The sequence below is a fragment of the Pristis pectinata genome, chromosome 9 (assembly GCF_009764475.1).
Source record: "Pristis pectinata isolate sPriPec2 chromosome 9, sPriPec2.1.pri, whole genome shotgun sequence".
Classification (NCBI taxonomy): Eukaryota; Metazoa; Chordata; class Chondrichthyes; order Rhinopristiformes; family Pristidae; genus Pristis; species Pristis pectinata.
In genome coordinates this window covers 1455894-1478132 of record NC_067413.1, presented here as the reverse complement: position 1 = coordinate 1478132, position 22239 = coordinate 1455894, and the positions used below count along the sequence as shown (strand labels likewise).

Genomic DNA, 22239 nt, shown 5'->3' with positions numbered 1-22239 from the left:
CCACATACAGTGGCATGCAAAAGTTTGGGCACCCTGGTCAAAATTTCTGTTACTGTGAATAGCTAAGTGAGTAAAAGATGACCTGATTTAAAAAGGCATAAAGTTAAAGATGACACATTTCTTTAATATTTTAAGCAAGATTACTTTTTTTGTTTCCATCTTTTACAGTTTCAAAATAAAAAAGGAAAAGGGCCCGAAGCAAAAGTTTGGGCACACTGCACAGTCAGTACTTAGTAACACCTGCTTTGGCAAGTATCACAGCTTGTAAACGCTTTCTGTAGCCAGCTAAGAGTCTTTCAATTCTTGTTTGGGGGATTTCCACCCATACTTCCTTGCAAAAGGCTTCTAGTTCTGTGAGATTCTTGGGCCGTCTTGCATGCACTGCCCTTTTGAGGTCTATCCACAGATTTTTGATGATTTTTAGGTCATGGACTGTGACGGCCATGGCAAAACCTTCAGCTTGTCCCTCTTGAGGTAGTCCATTGTGGATTTTGAGGTGTGTTTAGCATTGTTATCCTGTTGTAGAAGCCATCCTCTTTTCAGCTTCAGCTTTTTTACAGACGGTGTGATGTTTGCTTCCAGAATTTGCTGGTATTGAATTCATTCTTCCCTCTACCAGTGAAATGTTCCCCGTGCCACTGGCTGCAACACAAGCCCAAAGCATGATCGATCCACCCCTGTGCTTAACAGTTGGAGAGGTGTTCTTTTCATGAAATTCTGCACCCTTTTTTCTCCAAACATACCTTTGTTCATTGCGGCCAAAAAGTTCTATTTTAACTTCATCAGTCCACAGGACTTGTTTCCAAAGTTCGTCAGGCTTGTTTAGATGTTCCTTTGCAAACTTCTGACGCTGAATTTTGTGGTGAGGACGCAGGAGAGTTTGGAGAAGAAAGCGTGCAGAATTTTATGAAAAGAACACCTTGTGTTACCAGTGGCACGGGGAACATTTCACTGGTAGAGGGAAGAATGAATTCAATTAAATACCAGCAAATTCTGGAAGCAAACATCACACCGTCTGTAAAAAAGCTGACGATGAAAAGAGGATGGCTTCTACAACAGGATAACGATGCTAAACACACCTCAAAATCCACAATGGACTACCTCAAGAAGCACAAGCTGAAGGTTTTGCCATGGCCGTCACAGTCCATGACCTAAAAATCATCAAAAATCTGTGGATAGACCTCAAAAGGGCAGTGCATGCAAGACGGCCCAAGAATCTCACAGAACTAGAAGCCTTTTGCAAGGAAGTATGGGTGAAAATCCCCCAAACAAGAATTGAAAGACTCTTAGCTGGCTACAGAAAGCGTTTACAAGCTGTGATACTTGCCAAAGGGGGTTACTAAGTGCTGAACATGCAGCGTGCCCAAACTTTTGCTTCGGGCCCTTTTCCTTTTTTGCTATTTTGAAACTGTAAAAGATGGAAATAAAAAAAGTAATCTTGCTTAAAATATTAAAGAAATGTGTCATCTTTAACTTTGTGCCTTTGTTAAATCAGGTCATCTTTTACTCACTTAGCTATTCACAGTAACAGAAATTTTGACCGGGGTGCCCAAACTTTTGCATGCCACTGTATACGTATAGATAACATCTACCTTCATCAGTCTCTCTCATCACCCTGTCAAAAAACTCAACCAGGTTAGTAAGACACAACTTGCCCCACACAAAGCCATGCTGGGTTTCCCTAATCAAGCCATTGGTTTCCAGATGCTCGTATATCCTATCTTTCAAAATTTTCTCCAGCAATTTCCCTACAGCTGACCTGAGACTCACTGGTCTATAGGTCCCTGGATTTTCCCTTGTTCCTTTCTTAAATAAAGGAACAACATTAGCCACTCGCCAGTCATGTGGGACCTCACCTGTTTTCAAAGAGGACACAAAGATACTGGTCAAGGCCCCAGCAATTTCCTCTCTCGCCTCCCTCAGTAACCTGGGGTATATCCCATCAGGCCCTGGAGACTTATCCACCTTAATACTGTTTAAGAGACCTAACACTACCTCCTCCTTGACCTCTAAATGCCCTAACATGTTTCCGCCCTCAGTTCCAATTTCTGCGTCCTGCATGTCCCTTTACTGGGTAAATACTGAAGAGAAATACTCATTCAGAACCTCACCCACATCCTCTGCATCCAAACATAGGTTCCCTTCTTTATCCTTAAGTGGTCCTACCCTTTCCCTCTTTATCCTCTTATTCCTGACGTAGGTATAGAATGCCTTTGGATTCTCCTTAATCCTACTTGCTAAGGACTTTTCTTGGCCCCTCCTGGCTTTCCCAATTCCTTTCTTGAGTTCATTTCTAGTTTCTTTATAGTCCTCATGAGCTCTGTCTGATCCTAACTTCCTAAGTTCTACATACTTGTCCTTTTTCTTCTTGACTAAGTTCATTACTTCTCTGGACATCCAAGGTTCCTTTACTTTGCCATTCAGGTCCTTCCTTCTAATCGGAACATACCTGTCCTGTGCCCTGTGTATTTAATCCTTGGAGGCCTGAGGAGCCTGTTTCCATGCTGTTTCTCTCCATAACTCTATGAATGTAATTTATCGATTGGGGGAAATGTGTTGTCAATTTACATCAGAATTATCACCTCATTCTTCCAAACTGCTGTGGTTATAGGCCCAACCTGCTCAACTGTAAAAGCATGATATGTGGTTGCAAGCAAGGTGTTTGATGGCCTGGGTTTTGTGGCTAATGGTGGCAGTAGTTCCGTGCTTAAAACTGAAATCTCCTTGGGTGTGGTTACCGGGGAGTGGGCATTGGTGACCCTACTCTGAAGTGAATCTGGTTTCATCAGACTGGCACCACTGGTCCTTGAGACATGCAGCAAGAGAAGAGAGACTGCAGATGCTGGAATCTGGAGCAACAGACAAGATGCTGGAGGAACTCAGCAGGTCAGGCAGCATCTATGGAGGGAAATGGACAGTTGACGTTTCGGGTTGAGAACCTTCACCTGCACAGGTCAGGCTGGGTATGTCCTCCACCCAGTGCGGGGAAAGAACAAACAAGCTGGGCCAATGTCACAGACGGACAAGTGATACAGACCAAAAAATCAAGTTACCTGAAGTAGAATTCAATATTGCGTCGGGAAGGCAGAGGGAAGGTGAGCTGCTGTTCCTCACACTTGCATTGGGCCTCGTTGTATCAGTTCAGGAAGCACTGTGGCGCCCTGGGTGGTTGCTGACCTGACTGAGGCAGCATGTGGCCTTGTGTAACATTCTACAATGAGGTGATCTGGGAGGAGGAAGTGGTGCAGGGCTTTAGGGAGGGAATTCCAGAGTTTAGGATCTGGACAGCTGAGTTACCTAGGGGATGATGCTACCTGTATGTTGAATCCAGACAATCTTTATCATTAAATAGCAAGTTTCAACCGTCTGCTCCGTGGTCCTCTGAGTCAATCCCTGCTCAGCTTTCCCTGCTACCTTGAATCTCTGTGTCCACTCTTTCAGTCAACTCTTCTTTCCCCCGTTGTGTTCAGTTTAGGTTTACTCCCTTGTGTGGGACATTTCACCATTATTAGTTGCATCCTTTGAGCTCCTGGTAGAAACCCCTAGTGCACCGTGGTAAAGTGTAATGCTGACTTGCTATGGTGAGCCACCCATGGAGATTTGAGACTTTATCACATGGAATGAGCTGGGAATGGTGATGGGAAATCCAGAAGACCATGATTCCATCTCTTCCATGTGGTGGAACGTAACCACCACTGAGTCTTTATCTGTCAGAATTATTCAGGATTATTCAGTATGACAGGATTATACAGAGGGACATCAATTCAAAACTACCAAGAAGGATACAAAACCTCCTAGCCCATCCTTCCCTGATCAACATGTTGGTTCTCCTGACCTCTGGCTGGGTGCGAGAGTGATCCATTCCCAGAATCCCATATGTAAAGCTGCCTTAGTAAGGAAATGTACCTTCCTACCCCCACCTGGAACCTCAATCCCACCCCCCCTCCTCTCCACTGCCCTTTCTCTCCTCCCCTGCTCACTAAGATGCTCTCCACTGTACATGAACATGAGGTGGTCCCCGTAGATGGGATTTGCAGTCTGTCACAGCGGTTCTGTCACCCTCCACTCCATTCCCTCACATCCTTGTCCAGAATGACACGTCTTCGTTCTGAGATTCCCCATTGCAGGAAACTTTTTTTAAACTCTCTCCCATTGAATCCTTTTAACATTTGAACGCATTTATTATATCACAGCCTTCTGTGATCCAGGGGATAATCTTACAGACTGGTTTACACAGAATAATTCAACAATGACTAGTTTTCAAAGCAGGGGCCCTTTGGTGGAGGTTACAGACTGGTTGTGCTGGGGATGAGTCTGTCATTCACAAAGGGAGTGTGGCACTCAATGATAATACAACAACTGCAGTTTGGAACAGTACAGCATAGGAACAGGCCCTTCTGCCCACCATATCTGTGCTGACCATGATGCTATACCCCTCCATTCCCTGCCTGTTCATGTGCCTGTCTAAATGCTTCTTAAACATTGCTGTTGTATCACCTTCTGCCACCTCCCCTGACAGCCCGTTCCGGGTACCTATCACTCCCTGTGTTTTAAAAAAAACTTTCCGTGTATATCTCCTTTAAACTCTCCTCCTCTCACCTTAAAGCTGTGCCCTCTAGTATTTGACTTTTCCACCCTGGGAAAAACACTTGGACTATAAGAACATAAGCAATAGGAGCAGGAGTCGGCCATCTGGCCCGTCGAGCCTGCTCCGCCATTCAATAAGATCATGGCTGATCTGGCCGTGGACTCAAATCCACCTACCTGCCTTTTCCCCATAACCCTTAATACCCTACTATGCAAAAATCTATCTAACGGTGTCTTAAATATATTTAATGAGGTAGCCTCTACTGCTTCCCTGGGCAGAGAATTCCACAGATTCACTGCTCTCTGGGAAAACCAGTTTCTCCTCATCTCTGTCCTAAATCTATTCCCCGAATCTTGAGGCTATGTCCCCTAGTTCTAGTCTCACCTACCAGTGGAAGCAACCTTTCTGCCTCTATCTTATAAAATTATGAAAGGGATAGATATGTTTCTATAAGATCCCTCCTCATTCTTCTGAATTCCGGCGAGTATAGTCCCAGGCGACTCAATCTCTCCTCATGGACTAACCCCTTCATCTCCGGAATCAACCTGGTGAGCCCCTTCTGCATCATCTCCAAAGTCAGTATATCCTTCCTCAAGTAAGGAGACCAGAACTGCACGCAGTGCTCCAGGTGCGGCCTCACCAGTACCCTGTACAGTTGCAGCATAACCTTCCTGTTCATAAATTCAATCCCTCCAGCAATGAAGGGCAACATTCCATTTGCCTTCTTGATAACCTGTTGCACCTGCAAACCAACCTTTTGCGATTCATGCACAAGCACTCCCAAGTCCCTCTGCACAACAACATGCTGCAATCTTTCACCATTTAAATAATAATCTGATTTTATATTTTTCCTCCCAAAGTGGATGACCTCACATTTACCAACATTGTACTCCATCTGCCAGACCCTTGCCCACTCACTTAACCTATCTATATCTCTCTGCAGACTCTCCACATCCTCTGCACAATTTGCTTTTCCACTCAATTTAGTGTCATCAGCAAACTTAGACACGTTACACTCGGTCCCCTCTTCCAGATCGTTAATGTATATCGTGAACAGTTGCGGGTCCAGCACCGACCCCTGTGGCACCCCACTCACTACTGATTGTCAGCCAGAGAAACACCCATTTATCCCAACTCTCTGCCTTCTATTGGTGAACCAATGCTGTATCCATGCTGATATGTTAGCCCCAACTCCATGCATCCTTATCTTATGGATGTCTTTTATGTGGCACCTTATTGAATGCCTTCTGGAAATCCAAGATTACAACATCCATCTGTTCCCCTCTATCCACTCCGCTCATTATATCCTCAAAGAACTCCAGTAAGTTTGTAAAACAGGACCTGCCTTCCCTGAATGCATGCTCCATCTACCTCTCATAACTTTATAAACATCTATCGGTCTCCCCTCGGCCTCCAGTGCACTGCAGAAAACAACCCACGTTTGTCCAACCTCTCCTAATCCAGGTAACATCCTGATGAACCTCTTCTGCACCCTCTCCAAAGCCTCCACATTCTTCCTATAATGGGGTGACCAGAACTGCCCACCATAAGACATAGGAGCAGAATTAGGCCATTCGGCCCATCGAGTCTGCTCCGCCATTCAATCATGGCTGATTTATTTTTCCCTCTCAACCCATTCTCCTGCCTGAGACAATACTCCAAATGTGGCCTAACCAAAGTTTCATACAGCTGCAACCCAACTTCCTGACTTTTATAGTCTCCTGTCTGATTGGTGATTTGTTCTGTCCCACTCCTTCCTGTTAGAGTATGCTGCACTGGAATTTCCCAGGATGTTAAAATGATATGTTGAGAGATGACCCAGGTAACACCATTGTTTTATTCCCCTATTTCTGGGATAAGGATTCATTGGGAATCTCTGTGTGATCTTGGCTAGAGCAGTTCGGTGTCTCGTAAAATAATATAGCACAGAACGAGGCCATTCCACCCATTGTTTGCTTGACTGCTCTTGAAGTTTGAGTAGAACCCACCCCCTCCCTGCTCCTTCCTCATGGTCCGGCCTTCTGTATTTGTCAGTTCTTTCAAAAGTCAATGTTGAAACTGCTTCTGGTGCTCTGTCAGCTCACCAGGTGAAGAGTGATGCCTCATCTCCACCCCCTCCCCCCCACCACCCCCAACTTGAAACCATTTCCCCAAGTCTTATAATTTTGAGCATCCCCAATCGGCCTCTATTTAACCTTCCCTGGGTGGGATTTGGACCCATGACCTTCAGACGAATGAGGGTGCTAATGCTGAGTGACTGCTGAGATTTACGAAATAAACTCTTAGATTTCCATCTGGCCCGACCCCACACCCCACCCCTCCTCCACCCCCATAAGTTAATCTTAGATTGGTATTCAACGTTCTCTATGAAGCACTGTTGCTGGGTGCTGTGTCTTGCTTCTGATGTGGGTCAGCTGATTGATAGGAGGCACTCCAGCATCTGCATTCTCTTGTGTCTCCACTCAGGACAGGCGGGTGTGGATGGAGCGAAGGGCCATCAGTAACATGAGCAGGACGGGCTGTAGGGAGTTTCCTGTTGGTAGGGTTGGTGGGTGACAGTTCCTCACTGCGGTCAGAGGATAGTGACTCTCCTGGCCGAGGTTGGGCAATGAGTGAGCCACTCTGAGCCCTCATTTCCTGCTGTGTTCTTTGTGGTCGTGCTGATCACTGATTAGTCAGCTATTGGCATGGTTTAAAATAACTTTTTCCTGCATCAAACTAGTAATTTCTCCAGAGGTTTCCATCCGCTGAGGTAGCCTTGGTCAGATGTGAGTGTGCTATTAATGGAGAGTCCTTGTGCCCCATGGCTAACCCAGCTTACTGCCCCTTGGGTCTTGTGGACAGATTTTTTTTTTACCTTGGATTGACCTCTGCTTTGGTCAGATTCCGTGGGCACCAATGTGCTCATCAACGTTCCCTGACTTCTGGATGTGGTGTGTTCTGCCATGGCCACTTTTGTTACTCATTCTGCCCTATGTGGGATTTCTGGCAAGGCCAGCCTTTGCCTGGCAGCCCTAATCATCCTTGGGTCGGTGGAGGTGGTGGTCTTACACCAGACAGACCTCCTGACAAAGGTGCTTCAGCAGTGCTGTTGGGACAGGAATTCCAGAACTGACGATGAAGGTGTAGGTTGTGGTGGGTGACTTACAGGGAAGCCTGTGGGGTGGTCTTCTCCTGCTGCCCTTGTGGGTTGGCAGGTGCTCTGGGGTAGCTCGGGTGAATAACTGCAGTGTGTTTTGTATCCAAGGTGTGACTCCAGACCCTCCATCGATTGTTCTGAACCACCACATGGGCCTTTAGGGCTGGAAATTAAATCCTACTTTGTCTAAATCTCTCCAGAGCCTCATGTCATTAGAGTCCAGGAGTCATACAGCACGGAAACAGGTCCTTGGGTCCAATTCGTCCATGCCGACCTAGATGCCCATCTGAGCTAGTCCCATTTGCCCACATGTTTTTCTAAACCTTTCCTATCTATCCATGTACCAGTCCAACTCTCCTTTAAATGTTGTTTTTGTACCTGCCTCACCCACTTCCTCTGGCAGTTCATTCCATATACCCACCACCCTCTGCCTGAAGGAGTTGTCCCTCAGGTCCCTTTTAAATCTTTCTCCTCTCACCTTAAACCTATGCCCTCTAGTTTTTGATCCCCTATCCCTGGGGAAAAGACTTTGGGCATTTACCCTAGCTATACCCCTCATGATTTTACACACCTCTATAGGATTACCCTTTGTCTCCTATGCTCAGTGCCCTGACTCATGAAGGCCAGCATGCCAAACACCTTCTTCACCACTTTGTCTACCTGTGACACCACTTTCATGTGTCTGTTACCTCCTCCAGAATTACAGACCCATTTAGTGTAATTCCAGTTCTGACTCAGACACTCAGTAAAGTGGGCAATGTGACACTGGGGCTTAGAGGGTTCAAGGGTTGGAAGAGCCACAAGCTTGGGAGATTGAAGAGGTAATCAGATCAATAGGATGGTCATGTCAGTTTTTGCCTCTGGTTGGGGCAGCTCATGAGGGCCAACATCATAGAGTCATACAGCACAGAAATGGGCCATTTGGCCCATCATGTCCATGTCAACTATCAGTTCCAGCATCTGCAGTCCTTTGTTTCTCAACTATCAATTACCCATCTTTACAAATCCCATTTACCCGCACTTGGACCACATCCTGCTTTCCCTTGGTAACTCATCCAGATGCTGCTTAAGTGTTGTGAGAGTCCCTGCCTCTGCCTCTGCCCCCCCCCCCCCCCCCCCCCCCCCCCCCCCCGGGCAGTGTGTTCCAGATTCTAGCCTTCCTCTGGATGAAAAATTCCTCCTCACATTCCTCTCTAAATTGTCTTGTCATCAGATAGGACTTTGAATGTGGTAAACTGTGATAGGGCCGCAGTCCCAGAGATGATTTCAGATCTCTGTGGGCTGGCACTAAGAAAGCTGCAGGATTGTTGTAAAATCCTGGCAGTGTCACAGGTGTCCTTTGGGCTTGTGTGTCTCTCCAGTCCTCCAGCCTCTGTTTGAGTCTCAGAGTTGCCGTAGTAACTGGGAATTAGCATTAAATGGTGCGTCACATTCATTCGAAGAACAAATGAGAAGAATTGTGAGCACAGGCAGAGGTTAGTAAAGTTGGACCAACTCCACTGCTACACTTTGTCTCCTTCCTGCTGTAGTTGCCTGTCTGTGCAGTCTGTCCTTACCCTGTGCTGTGACCTGCTGTGAGAAATCAGGGCCACTCTGCTTCTCAGCATCGGCCAGAAGGTTAGGCAGACAGCAGTGTTTATAGGGCTCTAATCCGTCCAGAATTGTACAAGTTATTTATGCAAAGCTGTTTGACAACCTCCCATCCTGTATATTTTAAAATATTATTGCCTGTTCCCATCTTGTTTTGGGAAATTCAGCTTGTTGTCATTCTCATTGCTCAAGCCTTTTTCCGCACGGATGACCCCGTCTTTGAGGTGCTGCTGCACTCTGACCCTCTCTGTAAATAAATAATCAGTTCAGTGAACTTGGTCGGGACAGGGAGAGCAGGGAGAAGCTTCTCCTCGAGAACCCATGAGCACAGAAGATAAGGAGAGTTCCAAACAGTGCTGCAGATGCTGGACATCTGAATTAAAACAGAAAATGCTGGAAATACTCAGCAGGTCAGGCAGCATCTGTGGAGGGAGAATCAGTCAACATTTTGGTTGATAACTATTCATCAGAAATGATGAAAGTAATAGAGTAATACGGCCTAGAAGCAGGCCCTTCAGCCCAACTTGTTCATGCCGACCAAGATGTCCATCTAAGCCGCATTTGCCTACGTTTGGCCCATATTCCTCTAAACCTTTCCTATCCACGTACCTGTCCAAGTGTCTTTCAAATGTTGTTAATGTACCTGTCTCACCCACTTCCTCGGGCAGCTCGTTCCATATACCTCCCAGCCTAGTACAATGAGATGAACTCTAGACCTCATAATCTACCTCGTTATGACCTTGCAATTTATTGTCTGCCTGCACTGCACTTTCTCTGTAACTGTAGCACTTTATTCTGCATTCTGTTATTGTTTTACCTTGTACTACCTCAATGCCCTATTGTAATGAAATGATCTGTATGAATGGTATGCAAGACAAGTTTTTCACTGAACCTCGGTACATGTGACAATAATAAACCAATTTACCTCTGTGTGAAGAAGTTACCCCCCCCCCCCCCCCCCCCCCCCCCCCCCCCCCCCCCCCCAGGTCCCTTTTAGATCTTTCCCCTCTCACAAACCTATTCTCTATAACTTTTGATTCCCTTTCCCTGGGGAAAAGATGATGTGCATTCACCCTTTCTATCCCCTCATGATTTTATACACCTCGATAAGGTGACCCCTCAATCTCCTACGTTCCGAGTCCTAGCCTGCCCAACCCCTTGTTACAACTCAGGCCCTCGAGTCCCGGCAACATCCTCATAAATCGTCTTTGCTGATTTTCTGACCTGAGTATTTCCAGCACCTTGTCTATTTTTTTACGTTAGATGATGAAGAGTTAGTTGGGAAGTAAACTGCTAATGTAACTTAACCAAGTGTAGATGGGAGGTGAGAGAACAGAGGGAGTAGGGACATTGATGGGCACGTGAGAGAGAGTAGGTTATGGGGAAATGAATGGGATTGATAGGGTTTATCTGGGCCAAATGGTAGTCTCCTATGTCATACTGAAATAAAGTAGAATTACAAGTTACTGAGCCTCGCTAAGGTATGGTTCCGTGGGCACTGCCTGAAGGGAGTCAGTCGTCACAGCTCAGTCCAGCCCCAGCTGATGGGCATGCAGGCACATGTGATGGAGGGGGTTGTGAGCAGGAACACCACCTGAGATTGTACTTCCTCCTCAAGCCCCAAATGTCTGTCCAGTCTGGGACCAGGTAACTCAGCACAGAGAGGAGTGAGGGCTGCATGTGGTAGGATTTGGTGGCCTGGTATCTGGTGGCCAGCTGTCCTACTTGTGGGAAGGATCACGTGGAAAGCCTTCCTCCCTTTGCTGTGCCTTCAGCTGTCTACCTTAGGATTCCTCTGCGTGGGTGATTCAACCTTCAAAGCTATTCGAGAAGACACCTGGCAGCAGGAGGAGACTGGACAACCTCTCGAGCCTGCTCCCTAATTAATGAGATCACGGCTGATCTGGGACCGTTCCACTTTCCTGTCCGATCCCCACGTTCCTTGATTTCAAAAATGTATCGATCTCATTCCCCGGCCTCAGGAGTGGGGACTTCAGCCATTCCCACTGCCTAAGGAAAGAAGTTCCTCCTGACCTCAGTCCTAAGCACTCTGGCCAAGGAAATCAACCTCTCCAGCAACTTCAGAGACATATTTGTTGTGGTGAGATCACACCTCACGCTTCTAAACTTTACAGAATATGAGATAAAATCTGCTCAATCTTTCTTGGCTGGAGGGTCTCTCGTCCTGGAAGTCAGTCGAGTACATCCACACTGCATTACCTCATCTCTCAAAGACTCCAGGTCTGACTTCACTGAAGCCTGTTGCAGCAAGTTTGCTTCCTTCACTGCTCCAGCCTCCCTCCAGCAGAGGTTGGCAAACTGTTTGCTTTGCTAATTACCTGCTGTACCTGCTTATTAACTTCTTGTGATTTATGTATGAGGTTGATCTTGCAGGATGGGAGATAATTAAGGGTTTGGAAAATTAGAATCAGAATGATAATGGCGCAGAAAAAAATCCATTCAGCCCATTGAGTCCATGTTGGCAAGTTAAATTTAAAAACTGAGCTGAGGGAAATGCGATCAGTCTGGTAAATGGTAATTTTAGGAGGTCTGTTGTTCGTGGAATGATATTGGAGATTTTGCTATCATCCTTCTGCTGTTTTTTTTAATTAAACAGGAGGTGAACCACCACCTTATAGTTACTGCTGTCCAGGTGATGGAGGTGTTCTCTGTGGAAGGAACAGCCACACACATCCTGACTGGGGATGGGATCTTGAGCTGATCCTATGACACTGCTTGTCCTGGATGGCAGATGTTGCAGGGATTATCAGTGCTGCCTGGGTTACCCTGGTGAATTGCCATAGTGTGTATATTATATGACTTCAGTGGCAGATGTTGAATTCATCGATTATGCAGTTGAACGGTATTGAACCTCCTCATTTGTTGGGGCTGCACTCATTGAAGCAACTGTCGACTGTACTCTAATGCCCCCCTAACTCGATCCTTGTAGCTGGCGGAAAACTCAGCAAGTCAGGAAGTGAGGAATAGCTCAGAATACCTGGTAATTGAAAAGCAAAAATCTGCACTTGGGGAAATCTGAAATAAAACCAAAGTGCTGGAAATAGAACATAGAACAGTACAGCACTGGATAGGCCATTCGGCCCACAATGTAGAACCGAACTTAATGCCAATTTATATTAAATGTCCTTCTGTGTATCATCCACATCCCTCCATTCCCTTCATATTCATGAGTCTATCTAAAAGCCTCTTAAACTCCACCAAACTGCCTGCTTTCACTACTACCCCTGGTGACCCATTCCAGGCACCCACCACTCTCTGCGCAAAAAAAGCTTGCCCCTGATGTCGCCTTTAAACTACACGACCCCCCCCCCCCCCACCCAAAAGCATGTCCGCTGGTGATTAACATTTCTACCCTGGGGAATACACATTGGGTCAGGAAGTCTGTGGAGAGAGGGAAACAAAGTTAACATTTCAGGCTCATTAAAACCTTTCATTTCTACTTTCACAGATACTGCCTGATCATGTGAGTATCTCAGGCATTTTCTGTCTATATTCTTGTTTCTGACTTTCTGTCAGTGTTTGTAACTCCAAACTCACCGACATGGTTGACTGTTGTCTTCTGAAATGGTTCTGAAATGACATGGTTGTCTTCTGAAATGATCAGATCAAAGGCAATCAGGGGTACCCTGTAACTGGCCTTGCCAGCAACACCCAAACCCTATTAATAACAAAAAAAAATCCATTATCATGATATGATTATTTAAGCCTTGGTACCATTCTATTGAATGCATCGCACCGCATGATGTTGATGTTAGTGCTTGTTGCTGAGGCATTTTTATTAATTGTGATTTTGACTGCTATGTTTCCAGGTAGAGTCGCATTAAATCACGGAGTCACTAATTCATCAAGCTCGCCATTTCTCTGTTGACACGTGGGATGTATGTTTGCGTCACTTTGCAGGAAATCAGAAGCACGGTTTGTGTCAGCGCAGGACTCCAAGCCAATTCATGAATTAGAGGTGAGCTGTGCCAAATGCTTGTGCTGTTGAAGTTCACTTGTTGTTGAAGGGTGCTGTACCTTTCATGTTCTGTCTTTGCCTTTGTTGGGTGAGGTGCTCTCTGCCTGTGATGTGCTGAGCCAATAGGAGAGAACTCTGGCAGGGTTCTGCTCCAAAGGAAAAACTAAAACTGCAAGGGGTTAAATCTGCAATAAAGAAAGTGCTGGCTCAGGTTGTTAGATGCACTGTGGCCGGCCTTTCTCCAGCCTGATGTGACTTGTATTTCTATTATCTTCTGTTTTTATTACAGAAGGTGGAGCTCTACCAGAATTTGAGAGCAGGGACAGAAAACTGGCTGCAAAACAGAGTTATGGGTAGTTCATTGGATTGTCAAATGGTGGGAGGGAGTATTCCACGTGGACAAGTGCTTGGACCAGTGTTGCTCATATCCTCAGGTTTGATTTAAATTTGGTAAAAGGAAATACAATTCCAAGTTTTATGACTGTATGCCTGAAGAGGGATGGAATAAAGTGTAGGCATTACAAAGGTAAAGCTCACAGAATGTGTGTGGAATTAGCAAACTAATTTTGTTACCGATAGCTGAGAGGTGACACGTTTTGACCAGAAAAATGAGGAGGACACCAAAACGTTGAATAATGTCTAAATCTGGGTATATGGAGGTCTGGAGTACAGGTACAAAAATTGCTGAAGGTTACAACATTGGTTAATAAATTCTCAAAACAAAAGCAAACCCATGCACTTGTGTTTGTCCTCAGAAAGACAGAATCGAATCGCAGAAAATTTACGCCAAATTTGGTTAGATCATTGCGCAGTTCTGGTCATCGTATTACAGAAAGGTTAAATAGGTATTGGAAATGTCTAAAAACATTTTCTAGGATATGGCCAACACTGCAGAATTAGGAGTATCAGGAAACCAGGAAAGTACTTGGAATCTGTTCTCTTGAATGAGAAGGCCCACGGATAAACGGACGGAGGTTTTTAAAATTACGAAAAGGTTTAGAGAGTTGACACGTGGGGAAGACCAAAACTGGTGCCGTCAATGTTAAGTGATGTTGTGTGTAAATATTTGACATATATGTATGATGCATACACACTTGCAGTGCAGCTAGAGTGGCATAAACGACATGCACCTGTTGTAGTAGGTCTTCTGGCCCTATCTATAGTTGGAACAAGAACTCTCACACGGATTACAGATAGTCACCAAGAAATCGAGTTGTTATGCTGTCTGGAGTTTACTCTGAGACTGTACCCACACTTCAGACTTTGCCCAGAGGAGACGAGCTCTCAGCAGTGTTCTTGCTGATCTTTACTGCCTTGGTGGAATCGCCACTCATTCTTCGAAGTTCAGTGGGTTGAGGTCAAACATCTTCAATCTGTTCTCCTGGGAAATCCTGATTTGCTCCAGCAGCAAGATTTCTTTGCTTGAAACCAAAAACTGCTTATGCTGGAAATCAGGAACAGAAACTGCTGGGAATACTCACCGGGTCAGGCAGCATCTGTGGAGGGAGAAACGGAGTCAATGTTCAGGTCAGTTCTGGTGAAATGTTGTGGACCTGAAACATTAGCTCTTTCTGTCTCCATAGATGCTGCCTGATCTTTTGAGAATTCCCAGCAATTTCTGCTTTTGTTTAAGAATTCTTTGCTCTTGTATTCCAACCTCCCTTTAACAAGGACTCATAAAACATTTGCCTCTGGTTGCATGTTGTGCCTTTCTGCATTTCAAGAACTCTTTACACCGATTATTGACATAGGTTATCTTTGGCCTTGGGTCTGCATTAATCCCCGCGGCACCCCCCTGGTATCAGGCTCTTTCCCTGAAAAATATTTGTTTACTACAAGTGTTTCTTGTCCTTTAATCAATGTTGTATCCATGCTGGTGCATTATTCTGAACCCAGTGAGCCTTTATATTACTCAAGAGCATTCAGTGAGGTATGTTATCGGTTGCCTTGAACATACTGATGTACTACATCTGATTATATTTCCTATCTACCCTGTTGGTTACAAGCAGAAAAAAAAACAAATTTATAAAACCTGATGTGTGGAACTATGTTGACTCTACTAATTATACGGTCATCTTCTGTTACAGCTTCTTCAGTAATGAACTCAGCAATTGTCTTAACAGATATCAAGCTCACTGGTCTTTGCTTCTCTTCCCTTTCATTCTGTTCTTGAACAGCAGTTACCAATGCACTTCCTCCCTCTGCTGAGATGGGCATTCCATACATCAGAATGGTATTGAGGGAGGCCAGTTTGGCCCATTGAGTCAATGCTGGCAGTCCCATCCCCCACTAATTTCCCCTTTGACCTATTCTCTTCACTATGGGCAATTACAGTGGCCAGTTAACTGACCGACCTGCATGTCTTTGGGATGCAGGAGGAAATTAGAGCACCTGGGGGAACCCACAAAGTCACAGGGAGTTCATGTAAACTCCACACAGACAGCACCGGAGGTCGGGTTTGAATCTGGGTCACTGGAGCTGTGAGGCAACAGTTCTATTAGCTGTAGCACTGTGCTGCTCCAGATCATTGTGTTCGAGAGGTTTGTCAACTTTTGGTCCCATCAATTTCCAGTGTGCTCTGTGTTAATTAGTATTCATGACTTTACGTTCCTTCCTGTTGTGATATGCTGGGTTCCCACCCATTTCTGCTGGATTTATTGCATTGAAGACAGACATTTGTTTGAAGCCTCTGCTTTCCCATTGAGTAAGATCATGGCTGCTTTCCTGCACTAACCCCATACCCCTTAGTATCCAGAATTCAGTTGATTCTTTTGTTGAGTTTACTCTGTGACTGATCCTCCACACCCCTCGTAGATCGAGACCAGTTTTAGATACCTCCCAGCTAGAGGATCATCAACTCCACATCTGGCTTCTCAATACCTGTCAGAATTTCAGTGGGATCACTTCTCATTTTTCTGAACTGAGCTGGTCCCATTTGCCCACGTTATCCCATAACCCTCTAAACCTTTCTCATTCTATGTACTTGTGCCCCAAGTTCTCATTCGATAACACTCCCCAGGGCCCTGCCATTCATTGTGTATAGAACATAGAACAGTACAGCACAATACAGGCCCTTCGGCCCACAATGTTGTGCCGACCTTTAAACCTCGCCTAAGACTATCCAACCCCTTCCTCCCACAGATCCCTCTATTTTAAATTCCTCCATATGCTTATCTCTTGAATTTGAGCCAACATATCAGCCTCCACCGCCGCCCCAGGCAGTGCATTCCATGCCCCAACCACCCTCTGGGTGAAAAAAACCTCCCTCTGATATCTCCTTTGAACTTCCCACGCATTACTTTAAAGCCATGCCCTCTTGTATTGAGCATTAGTGCCCTGGGAAAGAGGCACTGGCTGTCCACTCTATCTATTGCTCTTAATTTTGTACACCCCTATCATGTCTCACCTCTATCATGTCTCCCCTCATCCTCCTCCTCTCCAAAGAGTAAATCCCTAGCTCCCTTAGTCTCTCCTCATAATGCATGCTCTCTAAACCAGGCAGCATCCTGGAAAATCTCCTCTGCACCCTTTCCAACACTTCCACATCCTTCCTATAATGAGGCGACCAGAACTGGACACAGTACTCTAAGTGTGGTCTAACCGGAGTTTTATAGAGCTGCATCATTACCTCGCGGCACTTGTCCTTGCAGCCCTTCTTAAATAGACAGCATTAGCCACCTTCCATTCTTTTGGTACCTCACCTTTGGCGAACAATGATACAAATAACTCTACCAGGGTCCCAGCAATTTCTTCCCTTGCTTCCCACAACATCCCACTTGGTCAGTAACCGGGTGTTTATTCTCCTTTATGTGCTCCTTTAGACTGCCAACACCTCCTCTTTTATAATGTCGATATGTTTCAGGACATCATGGCTCTCTTCCTTCAACTCACTATTTGTCTAGTTATCTTTAAATGTTTCTCATTCTATGTTGTCCCTCTAACAATCTTTTGGTCATCCATTGTTCTTTCCTCAAACACTCCCAATTGTTGGGGCTAGTTGCTGATCTTGGCAGAAGAGTGAGCCCCAGTTCAGTACTACCTTTAAACTGTTTGGTTAGCCATGCAGGTTTGGTGGGTTAATTGGCCACTCTAATTGCCCCTGATGAATGGAGGAATCTCAGAATCAGAATCCGATTTATTATCACTGACCTACGTTTTGAAATTTGTTGTTTTGCAGCAGCAGTACAGTGCAAGACATAAAAATTACTATTAGTTACCAATAAATAAAATAGTGCAAAAGAGGAATGCGGAGGTAGAGTTCATGGACTGTTCAAAAATGACGCTATCACTCTGACTTTTTGAATGGAGTTTTTATTTCTCAATAGGATGTGTGCCACTGGGAACCGCAAAATATTTATTTAGATGTTGGCAAATCTTTTAATTTCTCAATATGCTGTAGCCATCTTGCCCCTTGTAAACTCCATGTAGTCTGTACATATCCTGATAGGCAAAGTCTTCATTCTTCACTCTGGGTCAAGTCTGGGCAACCCTGAACACATCTCTGCCTTACCTGGTATGAAAATAAGCTGTACATAATGTGTATAAAACCACAGAAATATTGATTTTTTTTTATCTTTAGTGAAGCCCATTTGGCTCAGTTTCTCTGCATGTGTCGGTCCAGGGGGTTACCTTACTGAGGTCCTGAAGATTATGAAGCAGAGGATGTGGAAAAATACTTCAACTTCTGGTGGAGGCGTAGAGCTGGAAGCATAGAGACCATGAATACAGTAATCGAGGAGTTATGGGGACAAATATTATGGTTCTGTTTAAGGGGAATCCAGATGAACACAAGGGAGAAAGGAACAGAAAGATAGGTTGACAGGGAACCAGGAAGCTCATGAAGCGCAAGAATGCTGGTTCAGACCAATTGGGCTGTGCCTGTGCTTTGTAACCTGAGGGTGTAACTTGGATCCATTCTTTGGATGTGTGTCAGCATTTATTCTCTATTCTACATTTCTCTTAGAAGGCGATGGGTGTATCCTCCCTGAGACCACGTAGACAGTGGTGAAGATGCTCCCACAGCACCGTTGGGATTTATTCCCAGTGATGGGGAGCTACAGTGCATTTCCAAGTCAGGGCGGTGGGTTGGAGGTCACGGGCTTCCTGTGACATTGTTGCTCTTGTAATTCTCTTTGCTGGAAGTCAGGGTGAAGGGGTGCCCCTGAATTTACACTGGAGCAACAACCAATCTGCTGGAGGAACTCAGCGGGTCGAGCAGCATCTGTGGGGAGGAAAGGAATTGTCAACATTTCGGCTTGAGACCCTGTATCAGGACCCGAGAACATGTTTTGCCTCCTCTCCATGTTAAATAGGTGACCCCTTATTCTTAAATAGTGACTCCTCATTCTAGATCCCCTCACATTCTCTCCTCATCCACCCTATTGAGACCCCTCAGCATCTGTTATATTTCAGCCCAGTCCCCTCTGACTCTTCTACACATGAGTGGATATAAGCCTCCCCCTCCCACTCCATCACAGATATGTCAGTCCTCGGTCTCCTCCACTGCCAGGAGGAGTCCAAGCGCAAACTGGAGGAACAGCCCCTCATTTTTTTGTCTCGGAACCTTCAAGCCTAACAGCATGAATATTGAATTCTCCCACTTTAAGTAACCCCCTCAACCACTCCACTCCCCTCCCCACCCCACCCCCCCAAGCATGCATCTTCTTTTCTTCCCTTTCCTAACCTATCTCTCATTTTTTCTACCCCCTTTTCTCCTCCTTACCTGTGACCCATCCCCCAGTGGATCTGCTCTCCCCTCCTCCCCCGCACCTGTCCATCACTGTCTCTTACCTGCATCTACCAATCACCACCCTGTGCCCACCCCACCTCCCCTCTTTTGTCCAACTATCACTGCTCTGCTTTTCCTTCCTATATATTGGGCTTCCCCTTTTCCTATCTTCAGTCCTGAAGAAGGGTCCTGACCCGAAACGTTGACCGCCTGCTTTTCTCCACGGATGCTGCCTGGCCTGCTGAGTTCCTCCAGCATCATCGTGTTCTTCATCTAGATTCCAGCTTCTGCAGCCCTTTGTCCTCTCTCTCCTTAACTGCATGTCCTCTAGTACTTGATATTTCTACCCTGGGGGGAAAAGTTCTGATATTATAAAAGATTTTTATAAAACATATTCAAAGTCAAAGTTGAGTTTATTGTCATCTGCACAAGTACATGTATGCACAGGTGCAGTGAAAAACTTACTTGCAGCAGGATCAATGATTTTGGAACAGCTTCTTCCCCTCCGACATCAGACTTCTGAATGGTCCATGAACACTGCTTATTCCTTTTTTTTTACTATTTACTTAGTTTGTAATTTATATTAATTTTTTTGTCTTTACACCGTACTGCTGCTGCAAAACAACACATTTCACGACATACGTCAGTGATAATAAACCTGATCCTGATCACAGGCACATAGCATCATATAAGCAGCATTCTGATGTTACATTTTCAGTACTGTCTTCGCCTTAGTGACCATTGCTCTCTGGTAGAGAGCTCAGTGACATGGTGTCATGACAACAACCTTTCCCTCAATGTCAGCAGAACAAAAGAGCTGGTCATTGACTTCAGGAAAGGGGGTGGTGTACATGCACCTGTCTACATCAATGGTGCTGAGGTCGAGAGGGTTGAGGGCTTCGAGTTCCTTGGAGTGAATATCACCAATAGCCTGTCCTGATCCAACCACGTAGACGCCATGGCCAAGAAAGCTCACCAGCACCTCTCCTTCCCCAGGAGGCTAAAGAAATTTGGCATGTCCCCTTTGACCCTCACCAGCTTTTATCAATGCACCATAGAAAGCATCCTATCTGGATGCATTGTGGCTTGGTGTGGCAGCTGCTCTGTCCAGGACTGCAAGAAACTGCAGAGTGTGGACATAGCCCAGCACATTACAGAAACCAGCCTCCCCTCCATGGACTCTTGTCTATACCTCTTGCTGCCTTGGTGAAGCAGCCAGCATAATCAAAGACCCCACGCATCTAGGTCACTCTCCCTTCTCCCTTCTCCCTTCTCCCTTCTCCCTTCTCCCTTCTCCCTTCTCCCTTCTCCCTTCTCCCTTCTCCCTTCTCCCTTCTCCCTTCTCCCTTCTCCCTTCTCCCTTCTCCCTTCTCCCTTCTCCCATCTCCCATCTCCCATCAGGCAGAAGATACAGGAACCTGAGGGCACATCCTACCAGGCTCAAGGACAGCTTCTATCCCACTGTTATAAGACTATTGAACGGTTCCCTTATACAGTGAGGTGGACTCTTGACCTCACAATCTACCTTGTTTTGACCTTGCACCTTATTGTCTGCCTGCACTGCACTTTCTCTGTAGCTGTGAATGTACTTTGTATTCTAGAAGGTAGAACATAGAACACTACAGCACAGTACAGGCCCTTCAGCCCACAATGTTGTCCCGACATTTTATCCTGCTCTAAGGTCTATCTAACCCTTCCCTCCCACATTGCCCCCTATTTTTCTGTTACTGTTTTTAACCCTGTACTACCTCAATGCACTGTAATGAATTGGTCTGTACGAACGGTATGCAAGACAAGTTTGCACTGTACCTCAGTACAAGTGATAATGATATACCTCTACCAATACCATTCACTTAGCGATCTGTATCCCACTAAAGCCTCTCCTCATCTGACACCCAGCCTTATATCATTAGGAAACTTGTGAACGTCACAATCAACCCACTCTTCCAAATCACTAATCCAGGCAGCTGTGCCGCTGACCAGTCCCTGTGGTACTCTGTTGGCCACAGCCTGCCAACCCAACAATGACCCTTTTAGTTCCCGCTCTGTTTCCTGTTGTTGGTGACCCTCCATCCATGGGTGTGTAACCCTCACTCTCTGTGCTTCAGTTGTTTCATAAATTCTAAGTACACCACATCCTGCTTCACCTTTATCTATTCTGCTCATTACAACCTCTTACGATTTCCCTTTCGTAAGTCCATGTTAACTCTGTTATTTTCAATCCTATCCTAACTCAATCCTATTATTATTTTCTAAGTGCCCTGTTACCACTTCCTTAATAATAGATTCCAGTGTTATCCAGACTGCCACTGTCAGGCTAACTGACCTGCAGTTGTCTGATTTTTCCCTCCCTCCCCTTTCTTAACAGTGTGTTTATATTTCTTTTTTTCCAAGTTATGGGAATCATGCTAGAATCTTTCATTGTCTACCTGCAGTGCACTTTCTCTGTAACTACAACACTATATTCTTTTATTCTGCATTCCGTTTTCTTTTTACTACCTTGATGTACTTGTGCATGGAATGATCTGTCTGGATGGTGCGCAAAACAAAAGCTTTTCACTGTATCTCTGTGACAATAATAAACCAGTATCAATCTACTTGGAAGATGACAACCAGTGAATCCACTATCTCTATCGCCACCTCTTTAAAGTGTTGGGAGCTTTTTCCTAACTACTCTTACCCATTTCCTCTCTGAGCCTTCACTGTTCCTGTGTACTCTCACTGTGTGTCTCCTCTCACGCTCTTGATATCTCCTGGTGCCCACTGCTCTCCTCCCTTCTCCCAGCTCCCATCCTTTCAGCTGTAGACTGACAGGGTTGCTAGAGAAGGAGAAAGTATGTACTGTACATGGCAAAAGGGAAATCCGCCCATTATTATCCTTATTAAAAAGAAGGAAGTTATGAGAGTTTTAAAGTTGGCTGGAGCTGGGCAGAAGTCGATTCTCACTGTTTTTAAAGTACCGGTGTTGAAGTTCTGGCCTGCTGTAAAATGAGGATATGTGAGAGTTTCAGGGTGTGTTTGGTGATTTGTTGGATACTCAGTTCCCAGAAATAAATCTTGTGATTCTGTGCTGGCATTTCATGAATTGATCTGGTGTCTGTTTTCAGTGGTACTGTCTCTCTGCAGGCTAAATACTTGTTGCAACCGGTTTGTTGCTGTAATGAGTCACTTGTCAGATATTGTTGTGAAAGGATCAATAAGCTGTGATTATCTGT

General features: G+C 45.4%; 1 protein-coding gene across 2 annotated transcripts in view; it reads left to right on the top strand.

Annotated features, from left to right (window-relative positions):
• The first annotated feature begins 2785 nt into the window (after positions 1–2785).
• Positions 2786–22239, top strand: part of LOC127574678 (anion exchange protein 2-like) — a 202320-nt gene continuing 182866 nt past the window's right edge. Inside the window, exons 1-2 of one of the 2 annotated variants that reach the window (XM_052023922.1) lie at positions 2786–2886; positions 13148–13296. The gene's annotated coding sequence lies outside the window, so the exon portion shown is untranslated. Of the gene's footprint in view, positions 2887–9097; positions 9203–13147; positions 13297–22239 lie in introns of those variants that run through there. The other variant, XM_052023920.1, reaches the window with a different exon arrangement.